Genomic DNA, 8,302 nt, shown 5'->3' with positions numbered 1-8,302 from the left:
ATCCTAACCTCTCCAACCATATTCCTACCAACAGGATGCGCTACATAATTTGTGGAGACCACTGTGAAACAAATGTGGGGCCCCTTGTTTAAAATGATAAAAATTTCACGCATTAAACAAGCACAGGCCCCTTCTGACCCTGGAGCCCGCTGTGATCACACAGGTTGCACAGGCCCATGAAGCCAGCGTGGCCACCAGAGAACCTTGGCACTTACTGTTCTATGCCTAGAATCCCTTCCCCAGATCTCTGAATGCGTGCTCTCTCCTCTTCCGTGAAATGCTATAAGTATTTAAAATTACAGCTCTTCCCAAACACATACGCACTGTATCCTTTCTACCTGCTTAATTTTTCTCCAGACCAATTAATACCTGACAATTATTTGTTCAATCTGTCTTCAACTCTACAATGTAAGCTCTGTAAGGGTACAGATCCCCACCCCCATCCCCACCCTGTTTACTGTTGTATTCTCAGTACCCACAGGAGCACCTGGTACTAAGAAGCCACTTAGTGAATATTTACGGAAAAATGAATGAAGCCCCAACTGCTTTAAGCAGCAGAAGCTTTCAACAAAGAGATGACCTAAGTTACAAGTTGTTCTAGGATCTAGAATCTATTTCAAAATGTGCCTCAGTAGCCCTAGCTGGTTTTGCATCGGCCTGCAGACTGAAGGGTACTGGGTTCGATTTCAGTCAAGGGCACATGCCTGGGTCGTGGGCTCAATCTCCAGTAGGAGGTATGCAGGAGGCAGCCAATCAATGATTCTTTCTCATCATTTATGTTTCTATCTCTCTCTCACTCTCCCTTCTCCTCTGAAATCAATAAAAAAAATATATATGAAAAAGAAAAAAAAGTGCCTCAGTAGAAACTCCTGCTCATTAATAGAAGGAAAAAAAAAAAAAAGAATGGCATTTACCACAGAACCTTTTAGGTGAGGGAAAGGGAGAAGGAAGAGAACTTTGGGCTAGAAGGATCAGGAAAAGTTCATATAGGAGAGAGAATTCAAGTTGAGCCTTAAGCGGAAGGCAAAGAATAGCAAAGAGGAAGGAAAATCTTTCCTGGTACAATTCACGAGTTTACATTTGATTCCATTTGTCTTCTCATTTCACACTAGAAAGTTTCCTTGTTTCTAATTTAAAACAGAAGTTAAGTCATCCAATTGATTTGTTGAAAACACAGATGTAGGCTGATGATGAATTAAATATTGGCATAGTGAGCAATAAATATTGGCCAGTAGTATTAAATTTTTATCAAGCCAGAAAACCTAAATCTTACCTTGAAGAATGCTTTGAATGTTCCCAAGACCCATAGAGCCTCTTTATAAGGTTGCTATAGGAAGCAGCAGTTCTTTTTTTTTTTTAATTTTGATACTATCTTCTTTTCTTTTTTTAAAATATATTTTTTATTAATTTTTACAGAGAGGAAGGGAGAGGGATAGAGAGTTAGAAACATCGATGAGAGAGAAACATCAATCAGCTGCCTCCTGCACACCCCCTACTGGGGATGTGCCCACAACCAAGGTACATGCCCTTGACTGGAATCAAACCTGGGACCCTTCAGTCCACAGGCCGACGCTCTATCCACTGAGCCAAACTGGTCAGGGCAAGAAGCAGCAGTTCTTATTTCAACTCAACAAATGCAGATGTCCCTACTGCACTAAGTGCCACAGGTAGAAAGAAATATAAGAGTAAGACAACAGACCCTGCCCTCCAGGGATTCCCAATCCAAGAGGCAGGGAACCAAGGGTTTATGGTGATAACTCTGAGCCAAGAGGAAGTGAAATGAACACTTCTGTAATACTAATGATAATAGCAGCACCAGAATAAATGTACTGGCTGCTTACTGTACACCGGGCTTGGTGCTACAAATGTCTTATTCATTACCTCGGTACAAGATAGTTATGTACTAGCATCATCCTCATAAGCAGAAGAAGCTCACTTGCCCAAGGTCAAACAGCTAGTCGGCAGCAGAGGCTGAATTTGAACTCAAGCCTGCCTGACTCTAGAGCCCAGACTGCATCTAGAGCCCAGAGTTATCCTGCATCCATTAATGTCATCCTTTTAGTTAAAAGGAGCAAGACTGGGCTTCTGAGGTCAGGAAGTATCTATTCTGTTTACTACCAATTCCCCAGCACCCAGCTGATCGATACATGTATGCTGGATGAATAGAGAACACATACATTCCCATACTCTAGTACTGCTTCACGCACCCACTTAAAGTGGGCATCTCTTGTATCCACTGCCCAATACCCATTCCCTCTTCTCTTCTTTTAGGAAATCACCTCGCTCTCACTCTTGGTCAACATGGTTTCGATGGGGCTAACCCCACCCTTATATTCAGGAACAGGCAGTGAGTACAAGCCTGGCCAACTGGAGCCAGTGATTGGCTCAAGGATGGACACATGACCTGATACGGACCGATGAGAACTAAAGCTCATGATTTGCTGCATAAAACTATATGCTCTCTTTCCCCTGGGTGCTAACCTGACAACATAAGACTGCAGTTGCTGGTAGCCATTTTATCCCAAAGAGAGAAAAGCCAGCCTTTGAAAAAAGCCAATAAAAGGAGAGCAGGACCAAGAGATGGAGATATCCCTGGTTACATTATCTAAGCACCCGAAACAAGCACCGCCACCTGGAATTTGCAGTTACATGAATCAACAGATTCCGGTTTGGGGTTTTAAGTCTCTGTGAACTGGGTGCTGGTTGCTTACAGGCCAGAGTCCGGATACATCACCTAAATAAAAATGGGACCAAGCAACTGGAAATCACAGCCACAGTGAAAGAAGCAAGCAGCACCTAATCATCAGACTCCCGTGGCTTCACTACCTCCCAGAAGCCCGAGTTAATGGAGAGAGGACGATGAAGACAAAAGAAAGAAAGAGAAAGTGAGTATGGCATGTATCATTTCTGTCACTCGTTTAGCCACATACCAAGAAGACAACTTAGGGTGTTCCCAACTTGCACCCAAAACGAGATGGCTTCTAAGTGCTATTTTGAAAAGCTTCAAAAGAGAAGACAAGGCTCAAGGAGAATCATTTCTAAGTTTTCATGTCAGCTGTGCTTGTCCATCAAAGATCTGTCCCTTACCCAGGCAGATGAATCTCTGAAGCAGTACTGCCCATTTACCCAGCCAAAGGCAACTCAACTCCTGACTGCTAACCTAGTAGTTGTTCTCACTCTAGTGATAACACTAAGGCTTGAGGTGAAAGAGACTGCACCACAAATACACGAGAATGCATCGATATAACAGAGTGCACCAAAAGTTGGGGGAAAGGGAGGGAGGTGTGCTATGAGATGGCATCAGATTTTTATTTGCCTTTCATGTCAAGTGGATTGGCCTGTGAGTTTCTGGAGAGTTCCCAAATAAAAATAAATCATCCTTCTCATGAGTTACCTGTGAATCAAGCAAAGATTCTTGGGAAGACACAAGGCAAAGACCACAGGCTCGTGATCCTCACCACTATCTAGCCCACAGACAGCTTTTGTTGCACCTGAAGTGTTAGTGCTTAAACTATTATTTTAAATTAGTTATCAGCAATTAAAAATGGGGAGTTTGTGGTACATTGTTGGATTAACGACCCCTCCTCTGTTCATGCCCCTTATTTGCAGGCATTTGGGTTAACTCTACACTGACTCCACGCGAGGCCACATGGCTTGCTTTGGCCAATGTGACGATAACAAACATGACCTAGGCAGGGACTTCAAAAGCACTGGGTTGCCGAAACCGGTTTGACTCAGTGGATAGAGCGTCGGCCTGCGGACTGAAGGGTCCCAGGTTCGATTCCGGTCAAGGGCATGTACCTTGGTTGCAGGCACATCCCTAGTAGAAGATGTGCAGGAGGCAGCTGATCGATGTTTCTCTCTCATCGATGTTTCTAACTCTCTATCTCTCTCCCTTCCTCTCTGTAAAAAATCAATAAAATATATTAAAAAAAAAAAAGCACTGGGGCTTGGCGTCCTCCGGCTCTCATAACTATGAAAAGGCCCACCCAGGGCTAACCCGCTGAATGATGAGACACATACCGCAAACACACACACAGAGCCAACAACTAGCAAAGTGAGCAGCAGATCACCGCAGACATGAGTGAGCCCATCCCTGCCCAGCCCACATGACCACTCTGCAACATGATGAGCTAAACAGTGTTAAGCCAAAGTTTGGGGTGTTTTTTGTGTAGCAACAACAGACAGAGTCCACATTAAAGTAAATATTCCTAATTTAAAACCAAAAATCTGAAGACTGCAACACTGGGCCCAAATTCCTACATGGCAACAATTAGTTGACCTGGGCAGTGTCTCCACCTTTACCCAAGCCATAGCATGAATTTCCCAGTGTGTCACTATTATCTTACCCATGTTGAGGTCAAGTTGTGTAATCTCTGTTAGGTGTTGTTATATTTACGTCAAAGACGAACATGAAATACTATGGTCCACATACTTGAGTTACTTTCACGAGTGAGAAAACCAGCACAATCACTCTAGAGAACTGTTGGTCAATATCTACTAACACTGAACATATGCATCCTTCGTGACCCAGGAGTTCCACAACCAGGGTAAACCCAAGAAAAAGGTATACATCCCAAAAGATGTAGAAAATGTTCCCAGCAGCACTATTCCTGAGAGTCTCAAACTGGCCACTAACAAACCAGTTACCATCAACAGTAGAACAAAGTGTGGCATGTCCATAGGGATAAATCTCATACACGATGCTGTGCATGAGAACCCGACACAGAGCGTACGTGCTGCATGAGTCTACTTCCAGTTCAAAAACAGACAAAACTAAAAGCAGGTGTTAGGAGTCGCGTGGTGGTGACCCTTGGGTACAGGCCTCGTTGTGAAAGAGCACACATGGGGTTCTGACTAGCTGGTAATACTGTTCTGTAATCTGGGTGCTGTTTGCATGGATATGTACTCTTGGAAATTAACCAAGCTGTACATTTATGATCCATACACGTCGATAAAGGGTTTGATTTTTTTTAAAAAAAAAACTTAAAAAGTGGAACAAGAAGACCAAGAGGATGACCACGCTTCAAGAAAAATGATTAAGTATTTTCCTTGAGGGATATCAGAAAGACAAACTCTACAGTACAATATGTAATGTGATAAATGAATGACCGCCATTATGAAACAAATCATCACAGAAGTATGGCTGGAATCTGGGAAAGATGCCTAACAAACCACCATCTGATGAATTAGGGGGTAAGGGCCCAATCAGCAACACCTAGACCACTTTACTCATCTGTGTTACCTACCAGTCGGATCGCTGTAGGTTTTGAGGCATATGACCAATGAATTACAAATCAAAGCCTTTTCTGTAAAGGTTACCATCATTTCTCAGACTTAAAATATTGGGTTTACTGCCCCTTTAAAAAAATCAATTACCGCCCTGACCGGTTTGGCTCAGTGGATAGAGTGTCGGCCTGCAGACTAAAAAAAAATCAATTACCATATCACATGATCTCATTCATTTGTGGAAATTAATGAACATAAACTGATGAACAAAAATACAACCAGAGACATAGAAGCATAGAACAGACTGTACAACCTATGAGGGAAGGCGGGGGGTGTGGGGGTAAGAGATCAACCAAAGGTCTTGTATGCATGCATATGAGCAAAACGAATGGACACAGGCAGTAGGGGGGTGAGGGCTTGTGCTTGGCGGAGGGGGTGGCAGGGGAGAGGTCAATGGGGGGAAAAAGGAGACTAATGTAATACTTTAAACAATAAAGAATTTTTTAAAAAATCAATTACCTTCCTCATGCTCATCAGCCAAATGGGGCTAACAATGGCCACTAGAGAGGGTTATTGGGAGAACTGAAGAAGATAATGAGGTCTCTATACCTTTGAGACAGTACCAAGGAGACAGCATGTAAGCACCAACAACGAATTATTACTTTATTTATAGCAGTGTTACTGATGATTGCAAAATACTGAAAATAAAATTAGAGGTACCCCAAAGGTTGGCTGCTGCTCACCGTAGTGCACAACACTTCAGAGGCTCGAAGGACCTACTGTGGTGGTTCTGAAGGGAGCAGAGATCACACACTGGCTCCAGGGCAGGCTTTCACGAACTACCTATGAAACTTAGCTTCTGATGTGCCCCTTGCATCCTCCAGTAGGCAAGCCCCTCCCATTTCTAGAATACTTCAGTTAGGACTCCACTGTTTTTAGTATCAATGCTACCCGTCACTAGTGTTAGGGCCGAAAAGCCTTGAGAATCCAGACCTCAAACCAAAGGAAGTTGTATGGCAGAGAATCTCTCAAAACTTGCCTGATCGTCCCAACAGCCGATTTCTGGGCCCCTTCTCTGGACACTGAGAGGCAGCAGGTCTGGGGAGGGGCCAGAGCCCAGATTTTATTTTTTTAATCTTTACTGTTGAAAGTATTACATATGTCCCCTTTTCCCCCCATTGAACCTTTCTAGCCCACCGCCGCCCCCATCCCAGGCCTTCACCACCCTATTATCTGCATGCATGGGTTCTGCATACATGCATACAGGTTCTTTGGTTGATCTCTTCTCACCCCAACCTTCCCTCTGAGAATGGACAGTCTGCAGAACCCAGACTCTAATAAAGCCAAAGGTGATTCTTGTACCAAGTCAAGTTTGGGGAACTTCCACCTGGTGAAATGCAAAGCCCAACAGACCTGCACCTGACTGCAATCCCTAGAATTTACCAGCTGGGTATGCCTGGGCCACGTGCAGGAAAACCTCTTGAGTTCCCGTCATTTTAAAAGACTAACTCTGCCTACCTCCCAGGATTGTGCAGCCTGAAGACACTGTCACATTCAGCAGGGAGGACGAAGTGTGCCTTGGTCCCAGTAATCCACTTTCCAGTTTATTTCTGCTTCCATGGGCTGGTCTTGCCTCAGCCTACAAATCTATGTACAGTGGGGCCTTGACTTACGAATTTAATTCATTCCGTGACGGAGCTCGTAACTCAAATTACTCATATGTCAAATCATAAAGTGAACAATTGACACACGTGATGCTGGACTGATGTTGTGGCGTTCACTATGGCGTTCACTATGACGTTCGCTGCGCCAAGTAGCGGTGGGGTATCTGAAGCTGGCTCCTAACCCAAATTTTAGCTCACAACTCAAAGCAAAAAATCGGCCGAGAGACGGCTCGTATCTTGAAAAACTCATTAGTTGGGACACTCGTAAGTCAAGGCCCCACTGTACTTCCATGGAGAGAGCTGCTGCACAGACCTGGACTGACCTGAGCACCTTATCAGGGGCTAAGCCACTTCCCCAAGGGACTGATTTTCTTTTTGTAACTGTCAGACTTCAGTGATGACCCATTTTCTACAGGAGCAGGTATGATGCCAGCATGCATTTCCGTATGTGCCGGAACTGTCGCATTAAATGAGAAGGTTAATAACATACACAAAGAAGGTTACTTCTAGCCTTAGCGATAAAGCAGAGCACAGGACCAGACACCTGGTGAAAACGCACAGCTACTAACAGTATTAGAATATAACTACATAACACGTTAAACATTAAGCCATCATTCATCAAACCCACTTGCCAATAACAGAACCACTGCCAATGGGAAGCTGCAGAGCCTTACTTTAAAAGAAGCATTAAAAACCTGCTGTCTTGTTCCCTTAACCGTGGGTATGTTTCAGGTGGTCCTGTTTATCCCAACTCTGTGAAGGGGGCTTTTTTTGGGGGGGGGGGGGGGGATGTAAGGATCCCCATCTTCCTCCAGTTTCACAGAGAGATCCATGCCCAACAAAATGATATAAGCCTCCGTACTAACTTTAGTCCCCGCAGGATTCTTCCTTTTTCCTGCTTTCATTATTGTCCAAGTGATACATGTGCAGTTAGAAAAGCTTGAACAGTGCCAACAGCATGTAGAGACCAGTCAAAGCCCCCGCCTATCCCTGTCCTGGTCCTCTTCCCTACAGGCGGTCTTGTTAAAAGTTTAGGGATCCCTCTAAAGCAGGGTGACTCGGTCTTAACTTTACTGACATTTTGGGCCAGATAATTCGGGGCAGGGGGGCTGTTCTGTGCGGTGTAGGATGCTCGTGAGCATCCCTGGCCTCTGCATGCAAGCAACGCCCCTCCATACTCCCGTCTGGCATCCAAAACTGTCCGCAAACACGGCCAAATGGGGGACCAATTCGCCCCAGTTGGGAGCCACTGCTTCCGAAGACACTCTATGCACGCACGGAGGCGTGTGCAACCTTACTCGTTTTTCTCCCCACATTGGGGACACACGGAGTTACTTTCCAACACTCTGGGGGGTTGCACCGGGGGTGGGGCCGGGGCTGGCCTCGCCAGGAGGCGGCGGCCACCCCCC

Source organism: Myotis davidii, unplaced genomic scaffold, assembly GCF_000327345.1.
Source record: "Myotis davidii unplaced genomic scaffold, ASM32734v1 scaffold1330, whole genome shotgun sequence".
NCBI lineage: Eukaryota > Metazoa > Chordata > Mammalia > Chiroptera > Vespertilionidae > Myotis > Myotis davidii.
Note: the sequence above shows the minus strand (reverse complement) of the source record.